This window comes from Chroicocephalus ridibundus, chromosome 6 (genome assembly GCF_963924245.1).
Source record: "Chroicocephalus ridibundus chromosome 6, bChrRid1.1, whole genome shotgun sequence".
Taxonomy (NCBI): Eukaryota; Metazoa; Chordata; class Aves; order Charadriiformes; family Laridae; genus Chroicocephalus; species Chroicocephalus ridibundus.
In genome coordinates this window covers 3103222-3117748 of record NC_086289.1, presented here as the reverse complement: position 1 = coordinate 3117748, position 14527 = coordinate 3103222, and the positions used below count along the sequence as shown (strand labels likewise).

The window sequence follows — 14527 nt, the reverse complement described above, 5'->3', positions numbered from 1 at the left end:
GGGCGGGAGTTGATGGGTAGCGCTGGCGCAAACGGCTCGTTCCAGGTGACCAGGGAAAATGGGTTTGGTTTGATGTCTGTGTGGAGATGAAGAGGGAGACAAAGAGAGCGCGCAAAGGTGGTGTGGAGATGAAGAATAATCTGCTTCCAGGGTTTTGTGGAGCGGGGAGACGACGTGGAGTAAGATCTCGAAATGAACATTCTGGTGATGGTGTTTTAGGATGGGTTGTTTGTGATATGGATGATTAGGAAGTGTATTAAAGGAGTAATGAGAGGTCCTCTTAAGGACATCCATATGCCCCTTTTGTCCATTCAGGTTACATACTCTGCTTCTCTGAGCCGCTGAGGACTCCCCTATTATTAATGGGAATTGCCTGATAATGCTCCAGGCACCAGAACTGTCTACTAGGCAGATAATTTGCGTCATGTTTATTGTGGCTTTGTGTATTTTTGTACTCTCACAAAGTGTGAATGCAAGAAGCTAACACATTATTCTCGCCAACTGGCTCAGCTAGGACTACCTAAAATACAGAGATTCATCTTGAATTCAGCAACTTAGGCTCAGTCTACGGAATGGAGCTGTGTTATCGGTGTTACCAGGCAGTTCGAGCATAATTTCTGCTGAATTACTCTCTTCAGCATTGGGTTGTTTTATCTGTCTCTTTGTCAGCTCCTTAGAGATACTGCTGTGTTTTATTTGCTGATGGCCTTGATACACAAAAATGTATTAAACTGATCCACAACTTAAATTTCTTTACTTGTTGGATACCTCCTTGTTCATTTCTGATTGTGTTTGCAGAAGAGAATGATGAATATAATAACAAAATGGGCACAGACAACCAATTACTAATGATTTGAAGGAGAGATTGGGCTTGCTGTATTATTTTTTTTTAATTTATATATAAGCACCCAAACATGACTGATTTCACTGAATTGTCTCTTCTTCCTTCTCCCAAGGAGAGCTAATCAGACCCAAACCACTTTTCATGCTGCTGACTTTAAAATACAGTCCTGAATTTCCGCACCTGCTTAAATGGTTTTGTAGTGAGCATCTTGACTGTTTCAATTCCTAAAAGTCACTTAACCGCGACTCAAATATTTGGGGCTTGCTTGGGCTGTCTGACTTGCATCAGCTTTGACCTCACCAACTTGGTCCAAGCATCGGCATCACAACTCTCTGATTTCCCGGCAAGCACAAAGCAGGTTTGCTGGGGTTAAGCTGGGACACTACCGCTACCCAAACTACCCCATTTAAAGACGGTTTGGATATATCCATCCACGCTGGGGTCACTGGGCTGGGCTGTCGTACCCGTGTTTCGCTTTGTGCGTCTCACTGAAATCTAACGAGTCTTACTATTCTTGGTCCTGTGGCTTAGGTCACTGGGATGGATGTACTGCAGTCGGACGGGTCTCGTAATTCTGGTCAAAGCTGGCTCTAAATACAAAATGACAATTTTTAACTAATTGGAAATCGTGGTGGACGTTTTTGGCAGTACAGCAAAGGTTTTACAGCTTTAAGTGCTGTGAGTACGATTTGTTTCAGGGGGCTGTCTCTCGTATGGCTGAATTCCTGACTAGGTGTCTGCCTTTTTCCTGGAGGGTAAAAGGAAATGAAGAGGTGAGGAAGGGCAGGTATAAAACAAGCAGGGAAGGGAGGAAGCAAGAGCACAAAACAAGTAAATCCTTCTTCGTAAGCTTTTGACGCTTCCTCCTCACTTAGACCATATGGAACCATCTTCCTTTGCTTTTTTTTTTAAAATGGTTTAATTTTGTAACTCTGTGGGCTTTATTTACAAGCATGCTGAAGCAATCACGGACAGGCAAAAATAACACCAACCGCTTGCTTCTCTTCCCCGTGGATGTCACAAACACGAGTTACGGTTGGGATTTTGCCAGTATTATTTCAGTACAAGTAGTAAGGAATTTCTGTACCAGGTAAAATGGCAGTAAAAGTAAATACAGCCAGAGGAAAAAAGTCTTTCAATGGTGTAGACTACTGAAAAAAAAAAAAAAGTAGTAGTTAATAGTCTCTGTGGAGATGGGCAGAAGACTTCAGCTTTGCATCTGAAGGAGCAGGATGTCCAAGCAGAAATCAATACGGGAGAAAGCATTTTCAGTGCAGGAAACCGATGCCGAAAAAGGGACCGTACAGCCACGGCAGGCAGCACCTATGGAAAACCGCTTTGCAGAGAGTTTCCCCACAGCTCGATGGCCGTGACGGAGTCGGTGTGCCCAGCCATGCGCCGGTTCTTTAATCATCTTCTTAAATCAGGTGCAAAAGCCACGTGCCCACATGTTCTTTGGTCCACTGCATTTTTAGGCTGTTTAATGAAACTCTGGTGTTAGATAAGGATTTTGGAAACCAAACTGGTAGCGTTCCTGCAGGAAGAGCCAGTGCAGTGAACGGTTTGTCTCGGACTGTCGTGCTCCTCTAGTGCGATGTTTCTGCGTGTTTCTGGCTGATCACTCCATTCTGCTCTCCTGAGCGTTAGGTACCGGACTGTGGGTGAATACTTTGGCTTGGTTTGCTTCTTGCTATTCAGATATTATTGTTATTTTACTAGTTGTAGTTTCTTGCCTTGAAAACTAATACTAAAGTCTCATTTCAAATGTCAGAACGTAATTTGGCTGCACTTAGCCATACAGTTGAATTTGTCGCGTGTAGGTGAGCACACTGTGGGCAAGCAGATTCTGGGTACAAATCAGTACTCCAGTCTGTCTTTTCTAGGTGCTGCAGCCTCAGGCGTATTTGGCCGTAACTACGTAGCATTTGTGAGGTGTTTAACACCTTCTTTTTTTTTATATGGGCTGAGTCTGAGGGGGCCAAATGATGCGCGATGCAGATGGATTGGGGAATCTGACGTGTGGTAGAGCTCCAGCCCTTCCCCGCAAGGACAAAAGTCTTCTCTTGTAATGACAGATTAAAAAGTTCCGATCTGCACCCAAATATCGTGGAACTTAGAGGCCTTCAGTCCCAGGGCTTTTAAATCCATCTCTAATTCAGACTGGGAAAATGGCCCTTATTCTTCCACGCTCCTCGCTATTGAAATCAGTGGATTTGGATGGAAAAACTATTAGTGGAGTAAAATCAGGCCTGGTGTCTTTCTGCCACTGAAGGGGAAAAAAATCAGGCAGAGAGAAGGACACCAAGAATTGCTGTTCGATCACTGAATTGTTATTTTTATAATCAATTATCTTGGCCTACGAGACTTGTGCTTACGTGTGTAACCGCAAGGCAGGTGAGTTTTAAGGCACTGATCACCGTGACGCTGTGCTGTGCAAATGGATAAACAAGTTGAACTACTTCCCAGAGTATTAAGGGATGAGCAAAGAGGCTGTTTTCTGCCTGAATGTAGGAAAATTGTAGTAAATAGACTCCAAAGTGGGGATGTGCCACTAAAATAAGACAATGCTCTGATCACATTCTGTCTGCTCAATAATCATTTAAAATTGAATGTGAGTCGTACCTGTGTCTGTTCACAGGTCATACAGTATTTTCTAAGCAGAATAAAAGCAAGCAGTGATTTTCAGAAGGCTAAATATGGAACTCGCACTGAATTTACCACTAGATTTTTTTTTTTTCCCCTTAAAATGTGCTCGTGCTCTCATTTCCTTAAGGCCTATTTAATTTGCAGACTGATTAGTAAAAATCTAAGGGAGTACTGGGCTATAAAATAGATGTGTTGCTTACATGTTTTTTCATATCTTGCACAAATTTTCAGCAGTTCTTTGAAGAGTGGCTGTCATCAGACAGAATATAAGACCTTTTTAATAGCTAGTTTAAACAATCACATGAATTTTTTATGTTCTCAAATAGTCTAGATTTACTGTAATTTCCTCAAGTATGCATAAATTGCGTGACTACACGGCCTCAGTTCTCCCCGTCCGAGATGACGATGGCTGGATGAGGACCTGCCTTGAGCTGTGACAGCTCAACAGCTTTGTGGAGGTATCTTACATTTTAGCAGAGATTTTTGGCAAGCCAAGAGGTTTCCCTGGCTTTCGCTACCACATGGCTCACTGCAAAGGGCTGCTATTGCTAAGTTTGCTCTTCAGTTCTCGGGAATGGGATAAATTCGATATTATTGTTAATATCCCATGGTGATTCGTGTAGTCTGTTGGGGAGTTTGGATTTCCAAGTAACGCAGCGGTGTGTTGTGGTGACCAATAGTGTCGGGTCCCTGGTAGTGCATGTCAGGAGCCGACGCAGGCTCCTGGGCTGCTGAGCCATATTCTCCTCCTGTGTGTTCATCTCCGTTGAACTTAGCTACTCTTTTTTTTTTATTTTTCCTGTGAATTAATTATATATGCTGTGCATCTCTCATGCAAAAATGCTTCTGTCAGTGAAACGGTTAAGGGGGGGGGGGGGGGAGAGAAAAAAAATGCAGCGATGACCTTATGAGCTACTTGTTTCTGAGCCTTATTAGTAGAAAGGTGCATTGAATGTTAAGTGCTGTCCCTCTCGATAAGTAACTAATACTTTCTTTTGTGGTGCTGCTGCCCAGCTGGGTTTTTATGTGTCAGTCTGGGGGACAGGCACTGATTTCATTCCAGATTAGAATTACTTTGAGCATCTTGTTAAAAATATACATCGTTAATAATCACGGAGTCCTAAAGAACACGTATTTTTCATCAAGGGCATCATGACGTCCTTACCAAAAAAAAAGAAAAAAAAAAAAAAAAAGAAAAGCTTATATAGTATCAGCCCTTCCCCAGTGAGCTCATTCCGTGAAGGCAGTGTGCTTTAAATGCAACAGCACCTTAAACTCTGGGGCAGTAATTTTATTTTACAACTGTTCAGTATGAGCATTTGGATTAGCAATATACATTATGTATTTCTATTGAAATCAATGACTGCATGCCATCACTGTATAGGAGAATATAAACCTCCGGATGATAAATTAGTAATATCTGAGCGCTGACATATTTTCATCTGAACTGCTCATATGCATTTATAATGCTAGGGAAAAATCCAGCTTTTAACTTAGAACTGTTATTTGCACTTGAAGAGCCGGGTGTTACTGTAGTGAAGCGAGGCAGGCAGGAGCAGGCTGGTAGAACACCAATAGGCGTCACACCGAAAGTAAGGAAATATGTTACTCTCCATGCGTGTCGTATTTTTACTATAGATACGTTTGCTTAAAATTTTACATTAAATTATTCTGAGTGCATGGCTAGGACAGTTAGATGTCATGTGATTATTATTTTTTTTTTTAATTTTTTTTAAGCTAGTCGCTTTTCCATCTAGCAGCTAGATTTTAACCTTGATACATGCAGCATTCCTGACAGCACTGTAAATAGGAACAGTAATCACGACGAAACACTGAAGCGGAGGGAAAAAATTCACTGTTTGTATTAGACATGACCTGTTACTGTTTTGTCTTTTGTTATTGCTTTACAGCATTCAGCAGGGAAAAAAAAAATGATTCTCAGAGGTTGGAAAAACAGGTCTTCCCAAACTTCCCCATCCTAGAGCCTAATGAGTTAAATTTTCCTCCGTGGTGTTTGTGCGGGATTTTAGCTGCTTAGACATACAAGGTCAAACGCAACTGCTCCATCCCCTATGCTGACTCCTGGCAGACAGGGGGGCACAGCTCCTTTGGGACAGACCCCTCGGGAGAGGGTGACATAACCAGGGAGCATATTCCCTGCTCTCAACGTGGGAAGATGTCCCTGTTTCGCTCGGGCTTGTCGCCCCCCCGCCTCCCCCAAACAGATCCAGGCGAGCTGCAGTCCTGCGTCCCCATCACTGCCCGTGACTCGGTGGCAACATGGCATTAAGTAGAGACGTTGAGGTCACCCGAGAGGATTTTCACTAGCATGGGGAAGGCAAGGTGGGAATGCAGAGCGGGAAGCTTTGGATGTCTCACATGATGCAAGGTCCAAGACTATGACTTTGGGGCTGGATCTGTGCTGCCTTTTGTCCCATTTGCCCACTGCATTTTTCACGGCATCGCCAATTTAAATGTGGTTGATAATGGTGACGGGGGACTGGGGGGGGTGGAATGAAGCATTAAATTGGGAGAACCACTGCCTCTCCATAATAACAGTTCACAGAATAGCAGCAGCTTCAGCCCCCGATGAGGATTTTTGGGTTTGTTTGGATTTTAATGAAGTGCTATACTGCAAGTTATCGGAATGAACGTGTCCAGTGTTCTTCCATTGCCGTGTTGTATGGACACTTCATTAGAGCTGCGTTTAGACTTCCTAGCACTGAAGTTAATAAGCGGTGGTAGTTCCTTGCAATCAATCATGTGAAAAACTAAAGCACTTTGTGCATCTCCCCAAAATCCTCCAGCTACAACCCTCCCCTACCAGGCAAGCTTTAGAAAGGCAGCATTAGAAGAAATGCTGGTATTTTTCTGGAGGTATTTTTCTGGAGAAAGTAGGGGTTTGGAGGTGTATAGTGATATCCTCTCCTTATCTGTCATGAAAGTTATTGCATGCGATAGCTGTTCGCAGGCAGGCAGATACACCATTGCATAACGCTGGCGCCCGGCGCGATGCTTCATCCTCATCCCTACCAAGTTTTCATGGGGAAAAACCAGGGAAAGGGCGGGGGGGGCGAATTTTTAGGAGTCCTGGCTCCCGGAGGGCGCCGAGGCAGCCTGATGGGGGACGATCCTTAGGGCAGCGCCGGGCTTACCTTATGCTTCCTTACAGAGAAGCGGCGGTCTGTGCGCTCCCGGTGGGCTGCATCTCCCTCCTTCCCTCCGCCGGGGCGAGCTGGCCGTCGGAAGGTCCCCGCCGGTCGCGCATCTGCCGCTCTCCCCCGCCGGCCGGAGCCGCTCTCCGCCCCGCTGCCCGCCGGAGCCGCTCTCCCCGCCGGCCGGAGCCGCTCTCCCCGCCGCTCTCCTCGGCCGGGCGCTCAGCTGCGGCCGCCCGAGCGCTCGCTAGAGGCAGCCGCCGCCGCCGCTCGCTCCCCCGCTGCCCTCATCGGCTGCGGCGCCCGGCGGAGGCGGCCGGGGGGAAGCGGAGGGAGGTGGCGGCGGTGGTGGTGTGTGGGGGGGATGTCCTTTCGGCCGGGTCCCCGGGCGGCGACGGCGGGGGGGAACTTGTTGAGCGGGACCGGCGGGCGATCCCCCGGCCGGGCGGGCGCGGGCTGGGGCGGCGGGGAGGAGGAGCCGGGGGCCGGGCCGGCGGAGGGAGGAGCCCCCCGCGCCGGGGCAGGGCCGGGGGCGGCGGCGGGGAGCGGCCGCCGGGGGGGCCGGAGCGGCGGGTGCGGGCAAAAGGAGAGGGAAAACAGGGGGTTTGCAAGCTTGGCGCCTTAGTGAAAACCTGTCGTTGTTGGTATTTCTCCTCTGCGCGTGAAGGCAGTAATAATCGGGTGGTTTGAGCGCAATATTGCGTTGCTGATGGCCCCAAGCACCCGAGTTTTCCAGTTGCGCTACTTGAGCCAGAAACGCTGGAGCAGCCGCAGAGTGGGTGATGCTGATGCATTTGGGATTTCACCGAAGCGCCTGTTTAAAGCTACATAACTGCGTTTCATTCGGAGAAAAAGTGTTTTTAAGATACCCGATGAATGGATGCTCCCATTTGCTCTTAAACCTCGGATAAAATGGGCGCAAGTTAAAAGCGAAGCACTTCGACAAAGCAGCGAGGATTGGCGAATGCGCTAATGTTCTTAGAACTTAAATTCCATTTTTCTTCTTTTTCTCTCAAACCACATTATCATTTTATAGAGGGCTTTTCAGAGATGTTCTTCATAAAAGAAAGTTAGAAATTAAATGGGTCGTGTGTATTTAGTCAGACCTGTCTGACAGACAGAAGATGTCATGAGAGGCACGAGAATTCATCCGAGTTGAGAAGTGGTGGATTGTTCCCCTTTCCTTTAGACGTTTTCTGTAGTATTGCTGTTTATTAAATATTTTTTCACTGCAGCGTAAATCTCGCTTAGCCTGGTTGCCAGCAAGGCGCAGACCACAGAGTTTGTCTGTAGTGGCACTGTTTCTACCGTCACTAGTGTCGATGAAGAGTATTGATTTGGGGATTTACTGGAGGGACCCCGATTGGGAGTGGCGGGTCAGAGGGGCTGGAGGAGCATGAAACGCCCCGCTGCTGCCTGGGCTGACTGTGCACCATGCTGTGCCGCGGCAGGGACAGACACCTGGGCAAAGCGCTGAACAAGTTAGTACATCGACATAGCACGATGCAGCAGAAACACTGGCTCAAGTCCTGGACATCTTTTTAGAGTTAATTAGCTGGAGCAGACCATTGCACCAACGAACGCGTGCTGCAGCAGCCACTGGAGTACCTGCTTGGTGCCAGCTTTGCTGTCTTTGCGGGTAAAGAAACCCTTACGGAGCCGGCTGTCACGTAAACAGCAGCGTGGACACGTGGGGATGGATTCACAGAAACCCTCGCTGGTTAAATTGCGGTTCAGCTGTGTGGGACCGGATCAGAGGAATGTTTAACAAATCAGACAGTCAGCAGAGGGCAGCTAAGTTGCTCTCCCTGTCTGCTACCTGTACAGGTACTCTGTTCGCCCCCCTCCCTTCACACCTTATCTTTGCAAGTTTACTGCTGATCCCTAAAAGAGGGTGCCCAAGGGCGTGCTTTCTGGGATAGGGGCTGCGCCCTCCCCGCAGCTGTACTGCAAGGAGCGAGGCGATGGCTCAGTTTCCATCCCAGTTTATCATCTCTCTGGGTTTCTTACTGGAGATTCCACCCCCCCCCCCAAAGAAATAGTTAGGAAGAACTTAACTTGAACACCGTGTTTTTTTTCTTTCGCTCCTTTTCTTTTCAGCGGCGCTGTCTTGCTGTATTCCAGGACCTCTGTGGTTTTCTCTAGACCAAAATAAATTTGTTCCGTACACAGACACGGGTAAAATTACATGGTATGGTGGCCACGTTTTAAATATGTATGCTACTTCAGCAGGAGCAAATAGATGAGTGGTAGTAGGTGCTGCTACTTTTTTCCAAGCTGCAGACGTGAGCTGTGTGGACTACATCCCAGGACGGGCAGCCCATGGTTGCTGGAAGAAAATACTATTGCTCGATAACCTTGAAAGGAAAAGCTGTCTGACAGAAGCAGCAGTTAAATAACATGCTTCTCCATAATTATATTTAGAGGCCGTTGTTCCAGGGCTGATTGTTCTTGCACGGCATTATACATACGCCCCGTTTATAAAGCCAAGTAACTATACAATGTTTTTTCTGTAGATTTTCAGAGAATTAGAAGGGAATCTCCAGTTGCGGCCCAGATTCCTGCTTGTCCTGCACGTGTGTAACTGCTGACACTCTTGGTGTACACAGGGATATTTTAAATCACGGTTTATGAAAAATAATGTGTTTCCTGATTATCATGCTTCGTGTTACTGTGAAAGTGTATAGAAGTAAATACACTGGGGAAAGGGAAATGCTTCATCATCCCATTTGCCAATTTTTCAGCCTTTAAAAAGTGCTGAGCGCAACCGTTGCGTAATGAAACACAGAGTCAAAACGATGCTTGAGGAGGGAGTGAGAGGTCTGGCTTCAACCTGGGAAGACGCAAAGAGAAAACAGACAATTTATCATTATTTTATTTTATTTTTTTAGATTACAAATTCATTTCTCTCTAATGGACTGTCCTCCCTTCCCAGACTGCCATTTTCTTCAAGCGTTTGTCAGGGCTGTGGGGGGTCCTTCCCGTAACACGTGCGGGTCAAAGTCCTGCCTTGGGCTTCTGGAGTGAGCGATAAAATCATCAGCTTTTATTTAAGAGCAGTGAGATATGTTTTTTAGGGGCGTTCTCTGTGAATATGTATGGTAAGGGGTCCTTCTTCCACACTGATGATTTCATACTAAATTTGGGGAGGCATCTGTGTATTTATAATTCTTAATCTTTTTGCACAGCCTGGTATTACGGACTTTGGGTTTTGCATTATTTTTTCTGTGTATTCAGCTTCTGGGAGAGCGTGAGGAGACAGGGCACATTGGAACGGCTGAGATGCTGGTGCCGTGCCGGCGTGGGACTGTCAGCCCCTGCCCCCCTGGCTGGCAGCGCCGGGGCACGTCCTCCTCCCGCTCCTCGCAGGGTTTTGGCTGGAGCACTGCTCGCGGTGAACGCCGTGCCCGGGGGAGATGTCTGTGTTGAGCAGGTGTTTGGTGTGATTATGCTCCGTTAGAACGCGCGGGTCCTACACTGTAACGCTCAAAATGTAATTTTCTGGAACAGTCTATGAAGTTCTTGTCAGTCCTTGACGAAACAAGCTCAAATCCAGCTCAGGGAAAAGCATGTGGCAGCCGGAGCTGGAGTTATCTGCCAGGTGCTCCAGCTGAGGCCAGTGTGGGGAAGATGATAACCAACACCAAAGTCGTTTTCAAATCAGCATGAAAGCTGGTGTTTAAACTTACCCTAGTTTAAAATGTGTGTTGTACACTGATGTGCAGGTTCAGGAATAGATTAGATTAGATATTAGGGGAGATTTTGATTAGCTATTAGGAAGAAATTGTTGGCTGTGAGGGTGGTGAGCCCCTGGCCCAGGTTGCCCAGAGAAGCTGCGGCTGCCCCATCCCTGGAGGGGTTCAAGGCCAGGTTGGACGGGGCTTGGAGCAACCTGGGCTGGTGGGAGGTGTCCCTGCCCAGGGCAGGGGGTGGCACTGGGTGAGCTTGAAGGTCCCTTCCAACCCAGACCATTCTATGATTCTATCAGTGAGTTCATGGTCGTGTTTGAAGGGAAGAGCCAACGAAAGCACTGGTGCCAGGTGCACTGGGTGAAGGATGAGCTGGTGACAGCGCTGTCCTTGAGCCAGTCCAGCTGAAGTGTCGGCCACTGCCCCGAGCTCCTGGCCCAGGCTCCCTCTCAGGAGAGTGTCACCACTTGGTACCTTGCCTGAGGGCCGACTATTGGGTATAGATTAAGTAACTTTTATTGGGGGAGATAATTTAGGTGCCAACACCAAATAGATGAGCTGGGCTACTGGGAATACATAATCATTTAGGACTAACCTAATTTGCCACAGAACCTTACCACTTGTTTACTTGAAAGAAGAGTGAGTTTTACTTGATTTGAAACATGGAGGCATGGACAATGTTGTGCCCTTTCTCTCCGTAGTCATTTGGGACCAATGCTATCATTATATGGATGGGCACAGGCTGCCCAGGGAGGTGGTGGAGTCTCCTTCTCTGGAGATACTCAAAACGTGCGTGGACGTGTTTCTGTCCAACCTGCTCTGGGTTGACCCTGCTCTGGCAGGGGGTTGGACTAGATGATCTCCAGATCCAACCCCTGCCATTCTGTGATTCTGTGATATCTCTGCTAAAAGCAAATATTCTCACATTGCTGAATCTTCATTCAAGTTAAATAGGTCATTATTTTCATGCCTTTATATGATGCCTGCCTGGTTTTCTATGCTGAATCTGTTATTTTTTTATTTACTTGCACCTACCATTGGAAGAAGAGCGGAGGAGAGTTAAGTTGGCTCCTCTCCTCCAGGTGAGGTGAATGCAAACTTGGCTTGAATTTCAAACAAGTCCTCGTGCAACCAAATCCTTAGAGGAGCTCCTTGTTTTGGGGAAGGATGTGATCTGCTTGGCTGGGATGACAAAGAAACGAGGTCTCTTGCAGTCAGTTTAGGCAGAAACGTGAGGGATTTAATTTAGTGTCTTGCTCCATGATAAGTTTTTTCCATGAGCTCGGACAATTTGTTTGAGACTATGCTTATGCCTGTTCTTTATCTGTAAAGTGCAAGTAATTGCACATCTGTTAACTTGGAGGAACATTTTGAAGATAAAGTGGATTTAAGATTATGTGTATAATACCCATAATACCTGCGTGCAGCTAAAATATTAAATAGCTGATTAAGTGGACTGCTATTTATGGGGTTTCTGCTCTAAGAAGGAAAATGCTGAGTAACCTCATTAGCTATGATAGTTATTTCTGTACTTCGTTGGTATAAGTATGAGCAGGATTTAGACCCCTCTCTTAATTTCCCTTTGTAGAGATCATTGGAAGAAAAATATAACAGCGGGTTTTACCAGCTAAAGCTGAGATTTTGAGTTCCAGACGAATGCTGTCTCATTAGGAGCCCCAGTTGATGTAGATGTTAGTTTATCATTCGTGCTAAGAAGAAAGTCCTAATTTTTTGGGATAGGAGGGTTTGGTTTTTTTGTGGGTTTTTTTGTTCGCTTGTTTTTTTTTTGTATTTTCACTGTGTTTATAGTTCAGAAAAGTTCATTTTCAGTGTACAAATGTTTTTTGGGAAGGGAACCAAACCGCTGATTGGAAAGGCTTGTTTGTTCTTCTCAGGACGGGGATTATGAACTGGTCTCTGGTGGTGTGTACGAGCTGTGGAATCACTTGCCTAATAGAGATGTTCTCCATAGATGCAGAATTCCGTGCTGGTTAAATTATCATGCAGCCTGTACAGTGAGGAAATAAATGAGGGTCTGGGAGACCGTGATGTATGATACCCTAAATGGCTGCATTTTGTTCATATTTGAAAGGCAGTTTAGCTTGTCGTCATTACTGATGATTTGTGCTTTTATAGCCCTTCTTTTTGCATTTCAGAAATCCTTTGTGCCCATCTGAATAATAAATCACCATGTTTGATTTTTTTCAGTAAGAGCAAATGTAAAATTACATTCTTATTAAGATGTCTCGAGAAACTGTAAGTGCGGGGAAAATTTTTTAAAGGAGTATTATGCCAACTTCTTAATATTGTGTTTTGTCTTTTTTTTATTGTATTACCTTTTCAGATCCCAGGGATATATCTCCAACTGCTTTATGGCAAAGGGAGAAATACTGCCCTGTTTAAAAGTAAAAAATAATAAATCTGATCATACTTTTGATTGCCTTCAAACAAATGGTTTCAGATTTAAGCACCTAATGAAATCTGGAATGAGCATGAATTCCAGCTTAGAATTCAAGTTACGGGCAAGAGAAAGGGAAATGGAACAAATAATGGGGATATTTTCATCTGCTTCTTATTTGCTCTTTGGTGGAGTAATATATTATTTATACAACATTGATTTCATTAGAAGGAGGATTTGATGTAACTTTTCTGTCAAACTGGAGAACCGTTAAACGTTATAAGGTAACGTAAACTCCCAAACCCTCAGTGAGGTTTTCTTGACTGAAATATTGAACTATTTCAAATTTGAATATAGCATAAAAATACAGGCTTTTATGTGCTTTTACATGTTGCCTTAATGTTAGAAGCCCAGACAGCAGTCCAGTGCTAATGCATAATACTGAACGGAAAAAAAACAAGCTAAAATAAAACATATGAAACAAGTGAGAAACGAAAATCATACAAAATTACGTAAGAGAGAGAGAAGTGAACCATGCAAATAGTCAGAAATAACTTGAACGCGCCATTTCTAGCAGTGCTCTGACTCCAAACCAAAATTAAGTATTTTGGCCGTAATGTTCAGAAATGAACACTTCGGTTTCCAAAATCCATATGCAGGCACCAAAATAAAATCGCCCTCAATAATTATGATCCGCGGCAGAGGAGCGATGGCAGTGAATGAAAACGGATGTAAACAGGCAGGTTACAATGTCACGGGCACCCCAAACCTTTAGCCAGATGCTCCCAGTTACGAGCTTCTACCCCATTGTTTAATGATGGGGCATGTTGAAGATGTCTAGTGGTACGAATGTGATGGCCACCACAAATTTTAAGAAGTTTTATATAAATTTAAAAAAAAAAGTAATTTCACAGCCCGTTTGCTGCTCCGGGAAGGCAAAACTTCTGTATGGTCTTGGTCACTGTGGCCTTTCAGGCACAATTTCTCACTGCAGAATGAGAATTAAACAACAGGGTCTTATTTGGGATTTATTTTAACATATTTTTGTATTCACCATGTATTTCTTAAAAGCAATAAATGTTCCCATCATAAGGTGGCTTGCAAGCGAGCATAGTAACAAACTTCCATAGTCCAACAGTTCTTAAAAAAATCAAACCAAACCAGTAACTCTTTTTTTAATCCAAAACCTTCAGTTTTTGGATTAAAATTCAATTCCAACAGTTGGAAACTGTTGGAAACCTCACTTTGATAATAGAGTATATTTGTATAGAAAAATAATATGTTAAGCTTTGAGTAGGGCCAGTGCTCCAGCTAATTTTTATTTTATTTTATTAATAAAATAACGTAGGGACTTAAGCATTTGCAAATAAGGGTATGCTAAACTTATGATTGACTGTGCGAAGACTTATTTCTTTTATGTATTAAAATGTATGTGACTAAGTTTTACCTTAAGAAAGAAATATAAGAAGTTATTTTTAAAAGTCTGAAAATCCTAAACGCACAAAATATTTAAATAAGTTGTGTTATGCAGCAGTCTGATGATAAATATGGGAAGCCTGATAATGACATCAAATGAGTGTACGAGGCTAAGCAAAGTCCTTCTTAATCCTAGGGCTGTGGTCTTCAAAATACAGTACAATAAAAGTGTCTCTGTTCTTTATAAAAAATGATCTCCAGGACATACCATATTAAAAACCATTAAAAGTAGCACCACATTTTGATTTTCTTCAATTTTTAAACAAGTTCAGTGCTTTAAATATTAACACTCGGCAGCAGTAGAGGAGCATAGTTAGTT

The 14527-nt window shown here is 44.7% G+C and overlaps 2 protein-coding genes across 4 annotated transcripts in view; one reads left to right on the top strand and one right to left on the bottom strand.

Moving 5' to 3' along the window:
• The window catches only part of INSYN2A (inhibitory synaptic factor 2A), a 51769-nt gene extending 44654 nt beyond the window's left edge, over positions 1–7115 (bottom strand). For both annotated transcript variants that reach the window (XM_063339240.1, XM_063339241.1), the window contains exon 1: positions 6646–7115. The gene's annotated coding sequence lies outside the window, so the exon portion shown is untranslated. The remainder of the gene's footprint in view (positions 1–6645) is intronic.
• Positions 1–14527, top strand: part of DOCK1 (dedicator of cytokinesis 1) — a 323879-nt gene that overhangs the window by 148825 nt on the left and 160527 nt on the right. The window lies entirely within an intron of this gene.